General features: G+C 34.7%; 1 long non-coding RNA gene across 1 annotated transcript in view; it reads left to right on the forward strand.

Annotated features, from left to right (window-relative positions):
- Positions 1 to 22,298, forward strand: part of LOC111087204 — a 29,137-nt gene extending 6,839 nt beyond the window's left edge. The window contains exon 2 of the long non-coding RNA XR_002611920.1: positions 22,232 to 22,298. This is a non-coding gene — a long non-coding RNA (uncharacterized LOC111087204). The remainder of the gene's footprint in view (positions 1 to 22,231) is intronic.
- Positions 22,299 to 23,158: the final 860 nt, after the last annotated feature.

Raw genomic sequence — 23,158 nt, forward strand, 5'->3', positions numbered from 1 at the left:
ATTCATTTCTTCATGAAATACAAAAAAATATACACAGAAGTTTAGCTATATTTTTCAACATCTACAGAATCAAAACTTCTCCCTCATTTCTTAAAGAAGTATAAAAAATATACACAGAAGTTTAGCTGTATTTTTCAACCATCTACAGAATCAAAACTTCTCCCTCATTTCTTAAAGAAGTATAAAAAATATACACAGAAGTATAGCTGTAATTTTCAATCATCTACAGAATCAAAATTTCTCATTCATTTCTTCATGAAATACAAAAAGATATACATGAATTATCAATTTTATTCTCCAACTATCTTCAAAAACTTTGTTTCAGACAGTCGTCACACTTTTCTCTACATACCAAAGCGTATTCTCTCAAGTCCAGAAGCTCTCTCGTTTGACAGTAAATTCAATCCGTAAAGTACTAATTAGAGGGCAAATATTTGAAACTTAATTGAAAATATCTATTTAGGATTCAGCTTACATAGACAATTATTTTCTTTCTGTGTTTTTAATAGAACTAAAATCGCATCCTGATTATTCACACAAACGTCATGAAGAATTTTCATTCTCTACCAAATTGAACTTTATCGTTAATTATTTATAATTATTCTTGAAATAAACTTAGTTGATTAAAACATATTATTTTTTATATGTTATTTACTACCTTGTTTGCGTTATCCAATATCTTTAACAGTTTTAGACTGGAGAACTGCCTTGCTTCAATGAAAAAATATATCATTTGCATTTTTTATTATGGTTACTAAGTTTTTTTCTCGACAGAACATTTGTTGTTTCTTAACACTAGCCTGTATCGCTAATTTATGGCAATAGATGGCTATTAAAAAATAAAAGAATTAAATGCATGAAGGACCAGTCCTACCCTTTTTCGCCACGTGAAACATACATTTTGAAATACACGCTGAGCTTAATTTAAGCTATCATATTTGGGTCAATAATAACAAAAAAGCTAAACTATATAATTGTTTCCTGTATACGCATGCGCAGTAACTGAAGACATGTTTTTTAAGTAAGGATTTTCCTACGTCGATTAATTATTTACAATTGAAATATATGTTTCGTTTTCAAGTCCCATTAATAAATTCCTATTTATATTTTATTTTAAAATGTTTATTGTTGTTGTTGTCGTTGTATCGTTTTTTAACCAAGTTAGTGAATCTCTACCACACAGGTCTACTCATCCCACCAGTAATTTACTTGATTTGTGATGAGAGTTTTGTGATGCATGTCTTTATTCCCTTATGTCGGCTATATATTCATTGCTAATTATCCGACCGGATTGTTTAATATTTATGAATGAAGAGGCGATAGCCTGACGGTCATAAAACAATGTTTAACAGCTCAGTATTCTGTACAGGTTCTTAACAATATGTAACAATATAACTCTTAATACTTTGATATTGTTTCCTTTGTTGAATTTCACACAAAACTACTCGGGAGTTATCTGCACTAACTTAGAAGTGGTACACCAGAGGGAAGGCAATTAGTCAATACCACCCACCGCCAACTCTGGGGCTACTCTTTTACCAACGAATAGTGGGATTGGCCACCAAATTCGTTGCCATACAAATAGTATATATGCTCATATATAGAATTATATTTTCTATATGATCCCCGTTAAAATAGTGCCTAAAACTCAACATTAGCACTGAATCCATCAAGTCAATGGTATGTATCTCTTTAGAACTATACGCCTTTTCACCTGGAAAGAACTGAATTTCTGCACATATCCTAGGCAACTATATATATATATTTGGAAAATGTAACTACTTCTTATTCAATGTTCTTGTATGTCTTAGGTTCTCTTTATACTGAATGTCACATATGAGTGTATATAAAAAACCGAAACATTTCGTGAGAGGAATTTAGTTTTTAAAAGAAAGAAACTTTCCTCAAGTGGAGAGGTCAGGTTTTATTGTCAAGTGACCTGAAATCAATGAATCATACGCCTTAGTGCAGGGGTGTTATCTACTGAAAAACCGGGAACTATTGTTGTTTATTAGCCGCGGCTCTGAGTTTGTTTGATTTGATGCTGGTGGTGTTTTTCCAAGTACAAACCTTAAGCTCATAGTTTTGCCATCTATTTGAGATCTAATTACAGTTTTGGACTCCGGAGATCAAAACTTTTCAATTGATGTATTTAACCACGCCCAAGGTGTAACAGATTAATTTATTCAAATACTGCCTAAAAGAATATGAATTTGAGGGTAGGCTGGTAGAGATCCTGATGAGTAATAAAATCGAATCTGGCATACGCGCGCCCCACCCTTGGTATTGCTGGCGCACGGAAATATAACTAATAAAAAGAGAAACAAAGGTCTCATAGATTAATTTACTCTAATCCTGCCTAAAAGAATTTCAAGTGCCGCGACTATTGAAGATTCCCTTTTGTTTTTATAATAGTATCAAACTTCAGTTTAGCGAATGATGGGACTTCGATGCTTATACTCATTACATTTGAAGCACCATTTTCACATTCACATAGCTAATGATCTAAGTATACCTCATCAATCCTCTTCTCCAACTGATATCTAACTGTAATTACAGTTTAATCCTACAGGCTGCGCACCAAATGATTCTAATACTTTCAAACTTCAAATTGAGCACAGAAGTATTTAGCTTTAAATAGTTTGATTAAGGCACTCGACTCACAACCTACAGGTCACGGGTTCGAATCCCATTACCCAACATGCTCGCCCTTTTCAGCGTGGGGGCGTTAAAATGCGAAGGTCAATCCCACTATTCGTTCATAAAGAATAATTTACGAGTTGGCGGTGAGGGATGTTGATTATCTGCTTTCCCTTTAGTCTATCACTTCAAAATTAGGGATAGCTAACGCAGATAACCCTTGAGTAGCTTTGAGCGAAATTTCAAACAAACCAAACCCATACAAAGGGTCTTTTAAAAATGAAATAACCACTTAATGGAATCCCATTATCACTATTGATCCTCAAGTGCTATTCATTGTTCATTGTTTTAACTGTTGTTGTATGTGTTTTGTGTTTTTAATTTTTTCTTCCTCCCACACTTCTCATCTTTAGAGCTTATTTTTTTCCTCCTTGAAATCGATACCACCTCCTAAAGGAAATTCCTCGGTTGGTCTGAATTAGAACGCTAAAATCCAGGGTTTGATTCCACGCGGTGGACAGAGCGCAGATAGCTAATTGTGTAACTTCTCGCAATAAAAAACAACAACAACAACCTAGTGGTCAATTTTGTGGTTATAAAAAATTATATATTACACCTAACTGACAGAAATATAAGATTTTCATGAACAATTTCCCTAACTACGCGATCAGACACGTAAAGTCTTTTGTGCTATTAAAAACTGCAGGCCAGCAAAATGTAAAATAAAGTGTAATTTACTAACTCTTTTAAAACTCTTTCTATATTCTCATGAGAAGGCAATTGGTCAAACTTTATTGATCTTTGTTCTATAGCTAGGCTGGTATTCTTCCTAACACTGTCTAGACACGTAAAGCTATATGCATTTTTTTTCATGCTGTCGATCTGACTGACTTTAAAGAGCAAAGGTAATAAATATCACAATAGAGACTGTTCTTTATTTCTTTGGAATCTTAAGTAAACACTGCAGCGCACAATGTCTCCTTTTTCTACAAAATCGAACGATTTCTATGCTTGCACTGATCTTAGATGGTAGAAAAGGGACTCAAGGTAAGAAATTTAACATTGTTAATACAATATATATAGACTTTTACTCCGAAGAAGGAGAATCAGTAATTCCTCTGTTTAAGAACTAGACACAGATCTCTATAACAAGTTGTGACATAAGTCAATAATAGCCACTTCTAATTAACTTCACCCCCAGAATTGAATTTTCTTTCTAAACCATCTCATCCTTTATACTACATTACTCCAGACCTGAAAAAATAGACCCAACGTAAAGATCCAATTTTTTGTTCAAGAAACAAACGAATATGTGTAATAAACAATAATTTAGTTTTACTACAGTTTTTTTTTTCTGAATATGTTGCTTTTCAGCAATTGTGGCCTTCCGTGGCTCAGCGGTAAACTAAATGGCTTATAACGTTAAACATTCGGGGTTCGATCATTGTGGTAGACACAGCGCATATAGATTATTCTATATCACAGCGTTTAGCAACAAACAAACTTCAGTAATTGTTATTCCACCCTTGGCTATACCGTTGTTTAGCAACAAATTAACATCAGTAATTGCTATTCCACCCTTAACTATACAGTTGTTTAGCAACAAACAAGCTTCAGTAATTGCTATTCCACCCTTGGCTATACCGTTGTTTAGCAACAAATTAACATCAGTAATTGCTATTCCACCCTTAGCTATACCGTTGTTTAACAACAGACTAACTTCAGTAATTGCTATTCCACCCTTAGCTATACAGTTGTTTAAGAACAAAATAACTTCAGTAATTGCTATTCCACCCTTAACTGTACCGTTGCATCTAATATTTACTTGATATAATACAAAGTCGTATGACTGGAGAATTCACTCAACTTTTTTTAACTTTGAACTACGAGAACAGAGAAAAACGTAAAATTATGACCAGCGTATTTTTTCCCCCTTGCTTAACGAGAACAAATTGAAGTTCGTGCCAGTTCATTCGTGACATTCATGCTCCACACGAATGAACTGCCACAAATCTCAAATTGTTCTACGTCAAGCAAGGGGGGGGGGGGTAAAATGCGTCAGCAATAATTTTACTATTTTTGAGAGTAACCCACTAGAATTCTCAATAGCAGTTTTGCACTGAATTGATTATTCTGGTCGAATGTAACCCATTAGTTCACGTTGAACTTCTAATCTTTTTAATTTGCTATTATCAGTGCAATTAGTAGAAAAGGAAACAAAAATTGCAAGTTTTACTCCAGTAAATTTAGCAAACGATTCGTGCCCATAACCAATGTTCTATGAGATATCAGAAAATTCAGGAATAGAAATACGTTGCGTGTCCCAAAGTCCACCGGATTCGCGGAATACTGTATTTAACGTCTCCAGCTCTAAGAGTATAGGCCAGGTGGTAAGTGAGCTCGACTCGCAATTTGCGGGTCGCGGGTTCGAATCCCCGTCCCCCCAAACATGCTCGCCCTTTCAGCCGTGGGAACGTTATAATGTGACGGTCAATCCCACTATTCGTTGGTAAAAGAGTAGCCCAAGACTTGCCGGTGGGTGGTGATGACTAGCTGCCTTCCCTCTAGTCTTACACTACTAAATTAGGGACGGCTAGCGCGGATAGCCCTCGTGTAGCTTTGCGCAAAAAACAAACAAGCAATCTAAGAGTATAATATAAACTTCATTTTTGAAACATTCAATTGTAGTTTTTGGAATTTCAAAATTTTTTTGTACTCTAGTACATTTATTTCTTTACGCTACAAAATACTTTTGATCTTTTCACACATCTACGTGGTAACACTTTGTTCGACCATTGAAATGTCTTCTAGCAAAGTTATATTAGCAAACTTATGCAAAAGAAAATTGGCGTTTTTGAAGATTCTTCGTGTTTTTTTTAAGTATTTTATAGCTGTTGAAAAAAATTCATTTCAGTAAAAGTTTATTTCTTCATACAAATTTTCAAAGACAGTACCAAATTTTAGCCGCGGCATAAAGGCTCATATAATGGCTCTGAGTTTTTTGTTTTTTTTTTCAAGTACAAACTTTTAGCTCATAGCCCCATCTCTTGACCGATTTGAGATCTAATTACAGCCGCGGCTCTTGAGGATTCCCTCTTGTTTTCAACACCCGTAGCTCGCGTTTAAAAATATACTTATAAAGATATTTGAAATGAATAATCAGCGCCAGGATTTGTTTTCTTTTTGGGAATGTTTTCGATTCAGAATAAAGAAATATATAGATTAAAACTTTGCGTATAATATATCCAAATAATTAGAAAAATGGCCATGAAGTGTATAAAACACTCATCTTATTTGTGAAGTCACAACACTTATATGATAGTTAAGCCTTGCCCAAACATAACAGAAATAGACAGAACTCTTTTTTTTTCTTTTCTACTCAAGTTTTACTTTTTTAAATCATGTCTCTTCGTTTCCATTCTTTTCAACTTTGGCAAACATTTCTTGTTAGTACTGCCATTTTTTTAAACCAATCACAGTCTCCAATTTACTTGTATACAATTGCAACTTAATGTCAAAGTATTTGATAATTTTGTATCTTATTTTAGACCGTATTCATTTCGATCGAAGTAAACACATCAAATTACGTTTACGTTTTTACCAATTTGAGTACAGAAAACTTTAAATTCCTTTTTCTAAACAACGTTGCAAGTGACAAAAAAATACCACTGGTACAGGTACACAAACACATTTTACTATGCGATACTAATGTTACTCCTAGGACTAAAGGCGTTAAATATTTTAAATAGGCGTTCACTTTTATTTGTATTTGTGGTGTTTTTAATATGGTGTGGAAACATACACCCATGATATCTGTTTATTATATTAATTTAAAACACTTACTATAACAATATAAGAACTGTGATAGAACACGAACCTAACACCGTTTGTGTGTTCCATTCTTTATTTAATGTTACTCTCGTTAACATTAATGGTTACAATGTTTAACATATTTGTTTTTTACTATTTCTTATCATTATATGAGAGACGGGTATGGGTAAGTAAATCCTAGAGACCATGGTTCGCATCCCGTAATATCAGACTCTGCACTTTAGAGCTGTTTGTGTGTTATAAGACTCACGATAAAACACCACTATTAGATTAGAGTTGCTAAATGGTTGGTAGAGGATGCTGTTGACTAGCTGCCTTCCCTCTTGTCTGTCAGTTGAAAATTAGGGACAGTTAGCACGATAGCCTTTGTGTAGCTTTGCACTGATGTTCGTAATAAGCCAATAAATTATTATATATTTTTATTATAAGGACGATTTTGCAATGTTTGCGTAGTTTATGGATTTAGGACTAATATGAATCTCTTAAGCTGGTCGAACCTCGGGAGATATTATTGGGTTTACGGCCGAAACTATCGCCAACATCGAGGGTTCCCAACTGATGAAATAATGCATTCTAATATTTATAATAAGAACGTAAGAACAGTATGTTAAATTAGCTATATTGATTAATTTCTGTTTTTTTTAGTTCTGATCTATTTAGGTAGCTTGGTTTAATCAGAAGTTAATAAGCGCTTGGTGTCAAAGGGGAGATTAAGGGAAGGCAGATTAAGTTCCAAAAACAGCAGTCTTTATTAATCTCCTGTTTCTTTGTAGTAGCATTTGTTTGCTTTTACTCTTGTTCGTATGAGTTTATGTAGAAATATAATATTTTCTGTTTTTTATTCCATTCTACATGCATTTCCTTGAAATATTTCATTAGCACAGACCGTGATAACACAAATAAGATAATTAGATTGAGTTAATACCTATGTTATATTGTTTGTTGAATTTCGCGCAACACAGTGTGAGGGCTATCTGCGTTAGCCGTCCCTAATTTTGAAGTCATAGACTGGGAAGAACCTTATATAATTTGACAATACCTAAAGCCAACTCTTTAGCCAATAGCGTCAGATCGAAAAGTGAGATTTTATGTCACTCTTATAAATCACCTGCAGCTCTAAAGTACGGAGCGTGGTTTTTTTCGGTAGCGGTACTGAGAAGTGAGCCACGGATCTTCAGGCCTACAGTTCGGTACTTTTTCCACTGGGCCACGCTCAGCCCCGAACGTTTTCATTAGCGTAGGAAATTCTAAACATGACTTTCAAGTGGCGTGTAATTTCTAATGGGATTATGTTTAATTATTATTTTCATTTGACTTGTCTAGATAGTTGGACTACATTACCATACTTATACTCTAAGGCCCGGGATGGCCACCTGGACTACATTACAATGCTTATACTCTAAGGCCCGGGATGGCCACCTGGACTACATTACAATGCTTATACACTAAGGCCCGGGATGACCACCTGGACTACATTACAATGCTTATACTCTAAGGCCCGGGATGGCCACCTGGACTACATTACAATGCTTATACTCTAAGGCCCGGGATGGCCACCTGGACTACATTACAATGCTTATACTCTAAGGCCCGGGATGGCCAGGTGGTCAGGGCTCTCGACTCGCAATATGAGAGTCGCGGGTTAGAATCTCCGTCCCCCCAAACATGTTCGCCCTTTCAGCCGTGGGGGCGTTATAATGTAACGGTCAATCCCACTATTCGTTGGTAAAAGAGTAGCCCAAGAGTTGGCGGTGGGTGGTGATGCCTAGCTGCCTTCCCTCTAGTCTTTCACTGCTAAACTAGGGACGGCTAGTGCAGATGCCTAGCTGCCTTCCCTCTAGTCTTTCACTGCTAAACTAGGGACGGCTAGTGCAGATAGCCCTCGCGAAATTCAAAACAAACTAAATTTATCTATCGTCTGGAAAACCGTTATATATCAAAACGTTAACACTGCTATATTTTATGGGTTTTTTTAATATCCCCCAAAGCGTAAATCGTTTAACAGCTAGTGAACGGTTTCAAAATGCACTTTATATATTACCAAGATGTCTACTGTAGCCCACCTCTAAACATCACCTTAGGTGTGCCACTTCTTTAGTTGTTGCCCGTCTAAAGAGTTTTTATCTTTTCTTATTCACTTGTTGACCCCTTGGGACCACCGAACTGACCTTGTGAGGTTGCCAATTTGAAAGTCACGTGGGAAGATGAAGCCTTCACTATTGATTGTGGCCGGCTCAGCTAGAAGGGTGATGACTCTTGTCTGGTCACGTGGGTCTTTAAGGAGCCGTTAACTCTGGAACTTAATATCATGTCTGGCTATTGGTCTGAGCCTAACTGACAGAGATGCTTTTTTTTTGTATAAGTTTGTGTGTGTAATTAGAGCTAGTCCGGTGTATATTTAATGGATTCGTCTTTTATTATCATCAGTACGATATTGTTTCTCCTTAAAGTTGTTAGAGTTTTAGTTGATTCCTTGTTATACCACCAGGTTATTTGGATTTACAAACAAAACTTTTATTATTTTTGAAACCTGTGTCCATTCCAGTTTCTTCCCCTGTATCTTACAACTCCTTAATCCCTCTCCCCTCCCCCGACGAAAACTTTTTCGGTCTCTGTCTGGACTATGCTAACATTCGGGATAGTAATTTCTGAAAGCAGCGACTCTGGTGGTAAAAAAAAAAAACGTTTTAAGGATTACCGAGTGCAAACGATAAAATCTGGTTTCCAAATAAGCAGTAGCTTTCTTCTTTCTTCCCCAGTATCTCACAACTTCTTAACCTTCCTGACCAAACTTCCTTTGGTCTATGTCTGATCTATGTTTAGATTCTGGATAGTAATTTTTGAAAGCAACAAGATTTATTACATATTAACTATAGTTTACGTCTATAGTGGTAGTGGGAAATAGTAATCCTTTTTTTTTTGGAAATTTTACCGTGAGATGACAGCATAAGGTAAGACGTATAAAAATATACTAGATGTATTTGTTTGTTTGTTTTTGAATTTCACGCAAAGCTACACGAGGGCTATCTGCGCTAGCCGTCCCTAATTTAGCAGTGTAAGACTAGAGGGAAGGCAGCTAGTCATCACCACCCACCGCCAACTCTTGGACTTCTCTTTTACCAACGAATAGTGGGATTGATCGTCACATTATAACGCCCCCACGGCTGAAAGGGCGAGCATGTTTGGGGGGGGGACGGGGATTCGAACCTGCGACCCTCAGATTGCGAGTCGAGTGCCTTAACCACCTGGCTATGCCGGGCCTCTAGATGTACTTCCGCAGAGTACCCGAAAGTATTCCGTTTCAAGAGTAGATAAAACCAAAATTATGAATAAAATCAAAAACAAATATTTTTATTTCTTGCTATTGAAGTTCATATGTCCTGCTGTGTTGTAGCCTATAGATTGCATAATTCGTGTATGCGCACGTTTTACTGACGTCACGACAGTACAAATTGCAAACGTCTCTTATTGGACGTCATTTTAGTGTCTACTTACTTACTGACAGACAACACACTAGTTGTGCGAGTGGTTAAGACAGGTGACCTCTCCAGGCGGCCTTCGAGCCCCTTTCGAGGAAACTATGCTGCTGTGTCAACCCTCTGAATCAAACTTTAAAGTAAATAACCTCATATGTCCTCACAGTGTGAAAAAACTTTCGGGTCATCAAATCTAAATATACTTTATAAATGTCTGCGGTCAGATTGGATACATCCATTGTCAATGTACAAATGCTTTATTTAAAGTTTCAAAAGAAAACTAACTGTGCATATGCATTGTTACGAACTCCTTACCTCCGTCTGTTTATATATATATTTGATTGATTCATGATTTTCGTACAAAGTTACACAAAGGGCTATCTGCACTTAGCCATCTCTAATTTTGAGTTTACAGACTAGTTACTTTTACGTCACCGTAAAATAACGCATCCACCGTCCTAAAGTACAGAACTTCGTAACACGAACCTTGAATCCTAGGATTCACAGACGGGCACGCTAACCACTAGGCTTTTATATACGTGTGTGTGTGTGTGTGTACACAGGGTTGAGTGCGCTATATTACATAAAACGATTTTGAAGTCTCTCCACTTAATTACAGTTTATGTCGTCACGTCCGGTCATGTGGTTGAGTGCGCTATATTAAATAAAACTATTTTGGAGCCTCTCTACTTAGTTACAGTTTATGTCGTCACGTCCGGTCATGTGGTTGAGTGCGCTATATTACATAAAACGATTTTGGAGCCTCTCCACTTAGTTGCAGTTCATGTCTTCATTTCCGATCATGTGGTTGAGTGCGCTATATCAAATAAAACGATTTTGGAGCCTGTCCACTTAGTTGCAGTTCATGTCGTCATTTCCGGTCATGTGGTTGAGTGCGCTATATCAAATAAAACGATTTTTGGAGCCTCTCCACTTAGTTGCAGTTCATGTCTTCATTTCCGATCATGTGGTTGAGTGCGCTATATTAAATAAAACGATTTTGGAGCCTCTCTACTTAGTTACAGTTCATGTCGTCACGTCCGATCATGCTCTATCTGACCGTAGAATGTTTTAAAGCTTACGACCATTAGATTCTAATATATTCTTGCCTCTTGACTTTTTATTTTCTGATTTCGTTGCAAAAAAAATAAATCATATTTTTCTACATAAATCAATAATAAAGAAAAGTGAGAGGTACGACTCTTAAAAGACCCTCCCCCCTTAGTGGCACAGCAATAGAATCCTGGTTTCGATACCCGTAATGAACTGAGCATAGATAGCCCTTTGGGTACCTTTGAGCTTAATTACAAACAAACTTAAAAGAGGTCTTTATTCATAATTAAAACTTATCCGCACAATCTTTTTTAACTATTAAATTCTTAATTCTATACTAATATTTCCCGCGTAGATAAAAAACAAACACATTATTTTACAAATTGTTTAAGCAATTATCGTTCACCTTATCTTGTCATTTAAATATTTACGTTAGGTTTAGTTGGAGTGGTCATTCAATTGTTCTTTTCTCCCATCAGGAAGCAATAGCTGTTTATGGTGTGGAAATAATCTTTCTGATAAACGCACTAAATCTATTCTTGTAGCATTTTACTATATATATGTGATTTATTTAAAGTTTAACTAGGAGTATAAATTAATTAATAAATATAAATCATTCATGAGTTAGAATGGTTTTGACCAGAAATGAAATTTTTATCACAAAGATATTTTTTAATCATTATTATTGTTATTATATGGTATAATATATTGCAGTTAAATGCGAAAACACACCATATTATTCTTTGTATTACATTAGCAAAGAAAGGATTTGAACATTTTTACAAACACACCAGATTATTCTTTGTATTACATTACAAAGAAAGGATTTGCATATTTTTACAAACACACCAGATTATTCTTTGTATTACATTAGCAAAGAAAGGATTTGAACATTTTTACAAACACACCAGATTATTCTTTGTATTACATTAGCAAAGAAAGGATTTGCATATTTTTACAAACACACCAGATTATTCTTTGTATTACATTATCAAAGAAAGTATTTGAATATTTTTACTATTTCCTTCGAGGCATTAAATACATAGATCATTAGAAAAAATATTATTAACAAGAATGGAAAAATCCACAATGGACCTCAAAAATAACATTATATATATATATATATATTGACAATATATTTTGACTTATTCATACCTAACACAAAGACAACCCAGAAACCTAAACTAGAGCTCTCAACATTCCAATAGTTTCAACAACAGTTTTCGATTCCAAATCAACCATTTCCAGGTGGTTAGGGGCGCTCGACTCGCAATCTCAGGGTCGCGGGTTCGAATCCCCGTCACACCAAACATGCTCGCCCTTTCAGCCGTGAGGGCGTTATATTGTTACGATCAATCCCACTATTCGTTGGTAAAAGAGTAGCCCAAGAGTTGGCGGTGGATGGTGATGACTAGCTGTCTTCCCTTCTAGTCTGACACTGCTAAATTAGGAACGGTTAACGCAGATAGCCCTCGTGTAGCTTTGCGCGAAATTCAAAACAAATGAACAAACCAAATCAACCTTTATCTAAAATTGTATCTCCTTATTCATAACGCCCGTGTAGTGAAACTAACTTCACATTGTTTTCGTCAAAACAGGTACATTTGACTTAAATAAAACAAAGTGTGGAGTTATTGGTCTACATATTAGTGTCATTTTAGCGTAAATCTGTAAAGTATTTTGTTTGCTTATATTTCTAAGGAAAAATGTAGTTCCACCTTTGTATATATTTCAGTTACTTTCGTGTTCAGAAAATAATAATAATTATCAAACTAAAAAAATAATACTTATGGGGTTTTTCGAATATTTTAATGCAAAATTCATTAATTCAGTGGTAGTCTCGGATTTCTATTCAATTTGTTAAAGTATGTTAGCACAAACCGAATAATTCTTGTAAATTATTTCAAGAAAAAATGTAGTCTGCGCTCAAAACAAAACAACAAAAAAACATTGTGACATAGAAATCATAACTGATACTAAAACATTGTGATATAGAAATCATAACTGGTACTTGGTTCAGTATGGGATAAAGTGAGTTAACGAAACAAACATCAGTAGAATTTTAAACAGATAGAACCTGCAATTCGTATCAAACATAATTTGTGAGATTGTTTGTTTGTTTTTGAATTTCGCGCAAAGCTACACGAAGGCTATCTGCGCTAGCCGTCCCTAATTTAGCAGTGTAAGACTAGAGGGAAGGCAGCTAGTCATCACCACCCACGCCAACTCTTGGGCTAATCTTTTACCAACGAATAGTGGGATTGACCGTCACATTATAACGCCCCTACGGCTGAAAGGGCGAGCATGTTTGGTGGGACGGGGATTCGAACCCGCGACCCTCAGATTGCGAGTCGAGCATTTTATCCACCTGGCCATGCCGGGTGAGAACTAAATACAAAATTAAGTAGTCTCTTGAAGCATGTAGTGCGTGCTCAAAAGAAGAAAAGATTATTCGGATTTCAAATAAAGAATTAAACGTAAAATGAACGTTTTACTTATCATTTTTACCGACTTGAAATCATGTCATATTTCTGAATGATAAATCCTCTAGTCTTTGCTGTGAAAATGTAATGAAATAAAAAAAATTATGAAACTGGAACCCTTTTGTTGCCATGTCATTTGAAATTAATTTGGTCTCTAACGAATTAAAACCGAACGTAAGGCTTCATAAACCAATATTACTATTGTATATATTCAGTATTATAACTTGAATTTTGTAGACGTCTACATAACGTCATAATACGTATGTTATGGACTTTTTAGACTAACATATTTTCTACTTGTTTGGAATCTACAGAACGTCATAATACGTACGTTATGGACTTTTTAGACTAACATATTTTCTACTTGTTTGGAATCTACAGAACGTCATAATACGTACGTTATGGACTTTTTAGACTAACATATTTTCTACTTGTTTGGAATCTACAGAACGTCATAATACGTACGTTATGGACTTTTTAGACTAACATATTTTCTACTTGTTTGGAATCTACATAACGTCATAATACGTACGTTATGGACTTTTTAGACTAAAATATTTTCTACTTGTTTGGAATCTACATAACATCATAATACGTACGTTATGGACTTTTTAAACTAACATTTTTTCTACTTGTTTGGAATCTACATAACGTCATAATACGTACGTTATGGACTTTTTAAACTAACATATTTTCTACTTGTTTGGAATCTACATAACGTCATAATACGTACGTTATGGACTTTTTAAACTAACATATTTTCTACTTGTTTGGAATCTACATAACGTCATAATACGTACGTTATGGACTTTTTAGACTAACATATTTTCTACTTGTTTGGAATATTGTTTTGAGATACGTTGACAATAATGAAGTATTTGAGCATGAGCATGTAATTAACGAACCATATCTTTTTCATGGTTAAAATTCCCTTTTATATAATCGAACTTTAAATATGGAACAGAGCTTATCAGAACTGAAAAGACGTGAAAAATTATTGCGTTGTGTGAAGAGCATTTCAATCTTTGTTTTGTTTTTAAATTTTAAAATCGATCAACTTCGCAGTATTTCTCGGTTTAATTTATAATTGTTATCTGGTGATATCTTGTATTCCATCCAGCATCATAAACCAATCAGGTGCAGTTACAAAATAAATTTACTTATAACTTGTTGTTTGTTTGTTGTAAAGCACAGAGTTACACTACGGGCTATCTGTGCTTTACCCACCGCATGTATCGAAACCGTATTTCTAGTGTTATAAGCCCACTAACTTACCGCTGAGTCGCTGGGGAGCATAGTTTGTTGCAAGCCAGTAAGCCAAGAACCTGACGAAAAAGAAAAAGTCGAACATCATGGCTGCTTAAGTTTATGTGTAAATGCATACAGATTCTACGCATTTTCGCCATTAACTTGTTAACTTTCAAACACTAATAAATAGTGTAAAATTCTTAGAAATCAATAACTTTTTGACATAATGCAAGTAATTTAATATATTGGTTGTTTGATCTTCTGAAAGCTCACTGACATAAGAGGCAGGGTAAAGAAATAAATATATATATTGCTTTAACTGAAACAATTTCAACACGTCGAAAAGGGGAAAAAAAGAGATTTAATATTTAACATTTGTGTCCTTGTTGAAGCTGTTTATTTATTCTGAGTAATTTAATGCTGGCATACTAATCAATTTTTCGTCTAGACAGGTATTTCAATCTTTTTTATCTCATTATTTAATAAAGTTATTGTTCCAAACCTGATACAAAATATCGCTGTAATTTTGAGATAAGAGTAATATTAGGATTTTTATTATTTATAACAAACATCTGCCAGAGTTTTGTGATTACAAAAGTACAACTTATATATATATGTGTGTGTATAACAACAGTAGTTCGCTTCAGCCAGTTTGAGGAATTATGGGTGAAATAAGTGTTATCTCATTTATGATAAATACATTGTTGTTTTAAACGGTGTATTCTAGTTGTTTTTATATAGTAACGAAATGATTAAGTTTAGAACAAACTTAAACATTTCAATCCTCTGCAAATAATATCTTGTTAAAAATCAGAGAACAAATAATAAAACTTAATCTTTATCATCTGGAAATTGTAGAATTATACGATTCACAAATAAGCTGTCGAATATAAGTACGAATAAGTTATTATCACTTAAATTATTAAATTATAACTTGCGCTGAAGATAGCAGTATTTGATAGCTGTTCGTTCTTCTATGTAAAGGTGGAGATAAGTCAATCTTAATTATAGGAAACATAGATACAGAACAATAGAATTCTAACTAGAATTTATACGATAATCTTTAAGACGTCGTAAATTTTAACGAAAGTACTTCAATGATAGGTTTATGCAACTTTTAATTTATAATCTTAAAATTTTGTGTATTGTAAAGTAGCTGTTGAAAGTAGATTTGAAGCGTCTTAACAGACTTGATATTTCAGTTATTATTGTTATTTGTGTTCGCTATTAATGTGCAATTCCTATGTTAAATGAGTTAGAAATGTTGCTTATTGAGAAAGTTGCTAAAGGGGGATTTTGTTAGCTAGGCTAATATTCATTAACAGTACCCCTAGCGGCGAATGAAATCGTCGAGCGATAATCAAACGAAAGTGAACCCATAATACTTGTTTTAGATTTTGTTTAAATTTTGTCTAATTAATACGCTGCCATCCGAAAGCTACGCAATAAGCGTAAGTAATGGCATATCGGGATACGCAATTAATAACAATCGTTAGGGAAAGTAGAGTAAGTGCAGAATCAAATCATCTAATCAATTTAGAAGAGTTCCATTACTATACAATTTGGATAAGTTTAGAAATAAGTCATTTGTGTGCTTATCAAATAATGTGCCGAGCAATCGTGATTAAACAGAGAAATCTCTTATTCATCATTTCCAAATTTCGTTTAGGTTTGTTTTGTTCGTTTGTTTTGAATTTCGCGCAAAGCTACACGAAGGCTGTCTGCGCTAGCCGTCCCTAATTTATTAGTGTAAGGGAAGGCAGCTAGTCATCACCACCCACCGCCAACTCTTGGGCTACTCTTTTACCAACGAATAGTGGGATTGACCGTCACATTATAAGGCTTCGGCGGCTGAAAGGGCGAGCATGTTTGGTGTGACGCAGATTGCGAGTCGAGGGCCCTAACCACCTGGCCATTTAGGTTTAACAGAAATTACTTTAAAATCAAATTGTTTTATCAAGTGAATATTTTGCTTTCGATCCCTGTTGTTGTTTGTTTTAGAGCAAAGCATTTCAGCATTTTATTTTCGTAAACTTACCGCTGTTCCACCTGGGGACGTTTGTTAGAACTGTAGAAATTTTTGAAGTCTTCGTACAATGTCACGTATAACTCCATGTACTTATACAGATCTAAGATATAGTTTGGATGGAATATACTGTATTATATGGTGTAGTATAGGTTTGCCTTAACGATGTATTAATCACGAAATATTCGTCCTTATGTATTGGACAACTTCCATTTAGAAATTCGTTGCTCTTCTCTCGCTGACTTCACAATTTTTCTGTAAATGCAATGTCACGTGGTCTGTTGAGAAATTTCCAAACATAAGTGTAAGTTATTTAATGAGACTTTTAATACGAATGGATTATGCTACTTTTATTTTTTATTATCCTAGCAGTAATGGAATTGTCTGTAGCATATATCTCTATAGATATTTAGTTTTTCGTTGTCAGCATGCAAAATCATTGCTGGCCAACTTATGATCACATACATGAATTTGTTTATGATCACATACATACATTCAAAAATCAATCTTACTTTCCATGCGCCCCCCCCCCAGTTGCACAGCGGTATGTCTGCGGACTTACAACGCTAGAAACCGGGTTTCGATACCCGTGGTGGGCAGAGCACAGATAGCCCATAGTGTAGCTTTGTGCTTAAATTCAAACAAACAAACCTAAACCTACTTTCCATATTACAACATCCACTGTGGTTGATGGTTTGGGCATAACTTTATAAATACATGTTTGGATTTTGTTTATTTGTTATTAATTACAAAGATACACAATGGGCTATCAATTTTCTGCCCACCACGGATATTGAAACCTTTAGACTTATCGCTGAGCCACTAGGGACAGAATCTTTGAAAAGAATATACAAAACAAATAGTTATATAGTAGCGGGGCGTGAAATTGGTTCATTGACATATAATGATATTGAGATATATTTAAATGACAGTAATTATCTTTCCTAGTCAAGTATATGCAAGAAATATGTTTACCGTTGCATCTATTAAACACTGCTCCTTTTGGTTTAAAGGAATTGACTTTGTGCGCGCTAGCATATCACTAAAACAAAACTAACCTGCTTAGATCATCGTTAAATCTACAGAGGTATATCTACGGACTTACAACGCTAGAAACCGGGTTTCGATACCCGTGGTGGGCAGAGCACAGATAGCCCATTGTGTAGCTTTGTGCTTAATTACAAACAATCTTATTATTCACGGGTATAAACATTTAAGCTTACGTCTAATGTATTATTGTTATAGTATTTTTGAGTAAATTTAATTTCTGTTACTTCGCCGAGAAAAACATGGACTATAGACAACAAGCTAGCAACAAAATCAACGAGGGCTAGCTATGCTAGCCGTCCCTAGTCAATACCAGTCCACCGCCAACTCTCGGACTGCTCTTTTACTAACGAATAGTGGGATTGACCGTCACAATATAACGCCCCCACGACAGAAAGAGCGAGCATGTTCGGTAAAGGGGATTCGAAACAGCGACCCTAGCGCCATAACCAACAGACCAGGCCCAAAATAAACAAAGGAATAGCTGGGTTTCGACTAGAAATGAGGGGGAGGAATTAATCATTATTAATTATAACTGTGAAAAACCTCAAACGAAGTCTAACTGATATGAATAACAGATCAAAATAAAAGTATAAATAATAATAATGTCATAAAAATAAATAATAATAATGTCATAAAAATAAAAATAATAATAATAATGTCATAAAAAGTAAATAATAATAATAATAATGTCATAAAAATAAAGAATAATAATGTCATAAAAATAAATAATAATAATAATGTCATAAAAAGAAATAATAATAATAATTATGTCAATCAAAATACAACCCAATAAAGTTTATTTCTAAATTTAAATTCGAAATTCTGGCATGCTCCTTTGCTATACATTTAACACTTTCTTATTTACATATTCTGAGTTCCAGACTTTTCTGAAATGAGGAAGAAGAAAAATTAAGTTGTCTGAAAAACTTTCTTTAAGTATTTGGAACACGTTTTCGTTTGTATTGTTGTTGAGCACAAAGTTCTACAATGGGCTATTTCTGCTCTGCCCACTGCGTGTATCTAAACCTAATTTTCAGTATTATGAGCCCTCAGACTTGCCGCTGAGCCTCTGCGGGGAAATATGTAACAAGAAATTCCACTTTCTTTTATGGGTTTTTCACGTTTCATGTACGTTAGTTTCTAATGTTCTATGTTTGACCAAGATATTTTTTTCACTAAGAATGAAATATTAAAATGTAAATACAGTTTATAAATCTACGATTAAAGTTTCACCAATTTATAAAATAATATCCCTAATGGATTTATAACTACATCCTTTATCATTAAATTATATAATGTTTATCATAATATTATCATTATTATTTTTGCGACATAAAAGACACTTCAACATTTTGGGTTGACGACAAACAGTAGTAGCCTGGTACTTACAGAAAATGTCCTTGATGTCCTTAAACGAAAAATAATAACTACAGTTTGTGTTCTTACAAAGTTGTATGACAAGATTAAAATAATATTTCCAAACATTTCCTAAAAGCCAAGTCGTCATTGAAGTAGGTTTCGAAATGTTTCGAGGAAAATTGTTAAAAGTTCATTGACAAAAGTTGAAGCAAGCACATATTGAGTTAACTTAGTTGCAGGTAACAGAACTAGCAATCCAATCTGTAATACTCTTCTCAATTCTTATAAACATTTGCAATGTAAATACAATGTGTGAATTTTTGGTAATGCATGGAAAAACTGAATTAAATATATCTTAAATATACCTTAAATCCCTATTTATTAACAAAAAAAAAACATGTTCTTGATATTACGAACTTACTTCTTATCTATTGCAAAATCAATTTTGGTCGTAATAAAAGACACTAAGCCTAACAACATTAGATTATACCTGAAAACAAGTCTTACAACGATCCGAAACGTTTCCAATTAACTCATAACCTTAGCATTTTCAATAAATTACAAATAAAATAAAATTAATTTTAACGTTTTTTTTATTTAGAATTTATTACTTTTAATGAAAAATATTATGTATCGTAAGCCTTAATTAACTCATAATGTTTACCTGTTTCTTCTTTTCTGTTGAACTCTCCAATTAAACGAAGTTATTTTTCCCAACTGAATCTTCTTACCAATTCTTTTGTATTGCTCACTGATGAAATGTTTACTTAAACTTGTTTTAATATGTTTTCGAAATCTGTGTTACAACAGATTCAACAAACAGCCCCGAGGATCTTTCCAATTCATATGTTAAACGGCTTTTCTATCAGTGTTTCACTTACATGTTTTATACTCCTGTTTACTTAATGTGTAGAAACACGCAATGATTAAGACGATATTAATTGTTGCTACAATATGCTTTAATGAGTTTATGTCAAAATCTAGAAATTGTATATTTGACTTTTGTTGATACTGACGAAACAGGATATCTAGAGTGTTCGTCACAATATAACGCCCCCACGACAGAAAAAGCGAGCATGTTCGGTAAAGGGGATTTTTTTTTTTCCAGTTGGTGTAATTCTGATTATTACTTCCTCATTTCTTATGCGATGTTTAATACAGTTATGTATTCACCATTGATTTTTGTAGCTAATTTTATCAACCATTCGTACTCATATTTTGCATGAAGGGTTCGGTTTGTTTTGAATTTCGCGCAAAGCTACCTAATTTAGCAGTGAAAAGTCTAGAGGGAAAGCAGCTAGTCATCACCACCCACCGCCAACTCTTGGGCTACTCTTTTACCAACGAATAGTAGGATTGACCGTCATATTATAACGCCACCACGACTGAAAGGACGAGCATGTTTGGTAGGAAGGGGATTCGAACCCGCGACCCTCAGATTGAGAGTCGAGCGCCCTAGCCACCTGGCCATCCCGGCCGTGCCTGAAGGGAAAAGCTACTAAGGCTATCTGTTGCCATCCTTAATCTTGAAGTACTACTAACTAGAATGAAGGCAGTAACACCTTCCCACTCACCATCCACGCAAAGAAACTGACTGTCATTCTTAAAACACATCGGCAGCTTAAAATGTGGAGTATATTTGCATTATCGCACGGATTCGAACCCAGATTTCTACTACAGAGCAAACCGCGCCCTTATCGCCAATTTACAGCTGGTGTTAATTAATCTAATGTAAAATATACATGCAAACCATTTTGTGCTACATATTTTTGTGACATATTTCATCGAATTCATGTCTTTAATATACCTAGTTTATATTTGCCATGTACTGACGTTTCGTTAAAACACACTTTTCGGTGTACTGTTCCAGCTTTATAACAAAAAACCCCAACGTTTGAAAACTTGTAATTACTTTCAATATTTTGCCATATTCTAAAAACGTATTTGTGTTACATAAGCATTTGATAAATAATATTTCAAACTCCATAGTTAAACATCCCCAGTTGCACAGCGGTATGTCTGCGGACTTACAACAATAGAAACCGGGTTTCGATACCCGTGGTGGGCAGAGCACAGATAGCCCAATGTGTAGCTTTTGTGCTTCATTACAAACAAACCACAGTTAAATATTTCTTTCAGCTATAAACAAATAAAGTTAAATTTGTCTTTGATTATCAGTTCCTTTGTTGTTAATCACAAATATACACAACGGGCTATCTGTGCTCTGCCCACCGCGGGTATCGAAACCCGGTTTTGAGCGTTATAAGCTTCTAGACTTACTGCTAAGCCACTAGGTGTCTTTTATTGTCAGAAATAATTATTGAGCATTTAAGGAAACATAAAAATGTTAAAAACATAAATACCGAAATAAAAATTAATGTAAAACAAAAAACGTTTCTGATAAGGTGATGAAACTTAAACACACGTTAAAGTATATATTTAATTAATTACTAACTTGAAGGACTAAGTAGGGCTCTTTAATCTTGGCGTTAGGATATAGGTGGCGTACTACTCATAGTGTTTAGTTTATATTTTCCCATCATAAATGGAATTTTTAACAAAAATTGTGACCCCTAGTGGCAAAAATTGTGATTTCGTAATATTTGGATTCTCTCAATGCTATGTCCCCGTCACACCAAACATGCTCGCCCTTTCAGTCGTGGGGGCGTTATAATGTGACAGTCAATCCCCCTATTCGTTGGTAAAAAGAGTAGCCCAAGAGTTGGCGGTGGGTGGTGATGACTAGCTGTCTTCCCTCTAGTCTTACACTGCTAAATTAGGGACGGCTAGCGCAGATAGCCCTCGTGTAGCTTTGCGCGAAATTCAAAAAAAAAGAAACAAACATCAATGCTATGAAATTCTTTACGATTTTTTTAAAATTATTTTTATTTTGGTGTAGAAATAACTTTTTTTACGAGTCGAAAAAAAAAGAGAGAGATAAATATGTTACTGCTTTCTGACGCTAGTCACTCTGTACAGATTGATAATGAATTCAATAGCTGACATTGCAAACTTCCTTCTGATTACGTTTTTCTTAATGTCACTAACTGTATTATTCTTTTCAGAACACTGTGGCGTGATTAGAATACAAGACTGCTATCTTGCGCTGAGGAAATGACAGTTCCGAAATAATAAAAAAACGTACATCAGGGAAATGAAGCTTAACCTGAACGGAAGACATCGCCCCCATATTATGACAGGTCAGCAAGTACGTCACGTGACTTCTAAATAGGCAAATCCGAGTACCTTCATTTTTTGCCATTATAATTTATTATTCCAAGCTATGCATCCTAAGTTCTCTAGCGATAAATTAAGTACACCATTATATACATAATATTAGATTTGATCAAGGTAACATTCGTTTGATCAGGACTTCCTCTGTACAGGTTGCTAAGATTTGTAGTTCCATAAATATCGCGAAGTCGTCCAATAAGTCTCTTGTGTTTTACGAATATAGTAAAATCGCGTGACTGAAGGCAGATGCTACAGAACAGGCAGATAAAACAATACTGCGAATCTGGATCTCGAAGTATAGCATCCGTTTCTCAGCCTGATATTTCTTAATCGGCCTAAGCAAGAAAAATTAAATTTATATTGAATCGTTTTAAGACTTCTGTAAAGAAAAAAAATGTCTACTGTTATGTTGGTCATGCACCATCTTTTTAGGGGTAGCCCCCACTACCCACCCCCCAGTGGCACATCGGTATGTCTGCAGACTTACAACGCTATAAACCTGGTTTCGATACCCGTGGTGGGCAGAGTACAGATAGCCCATTGTGTAGCTTTGTGCTTAACTTCAAACAATTTTATGCATAAAATACGTGCCTTGTTTTTATCCTCCTAAATATCTTTCATAAATCATATTATTTATTTATGTAATAATTGCATTATTTTAAAAAATGAATTTTGATATGCCCAATTTGAACTGAGTAAAGCAGTGATTAATATTGGTATTTTCAATCTGTACATGGGCTAACAGCCCTAATTTCAAA

Source organism: Limulus polyphemus, unplaced genomic scaffold, assembly GCF_000517525.1.
Source record: "Limulus polyphemus unplaced genomic scaffold, Limulus_polyphemus-2.1.2 Scaffold1871, whole genome shotgun sequence".
Lineage (NCBI taxonomy): Eukaryota > Metazoa > Arthropoda > Merostomata > Xiphosura > Limulidae > Limulus > Limulus polyphemus.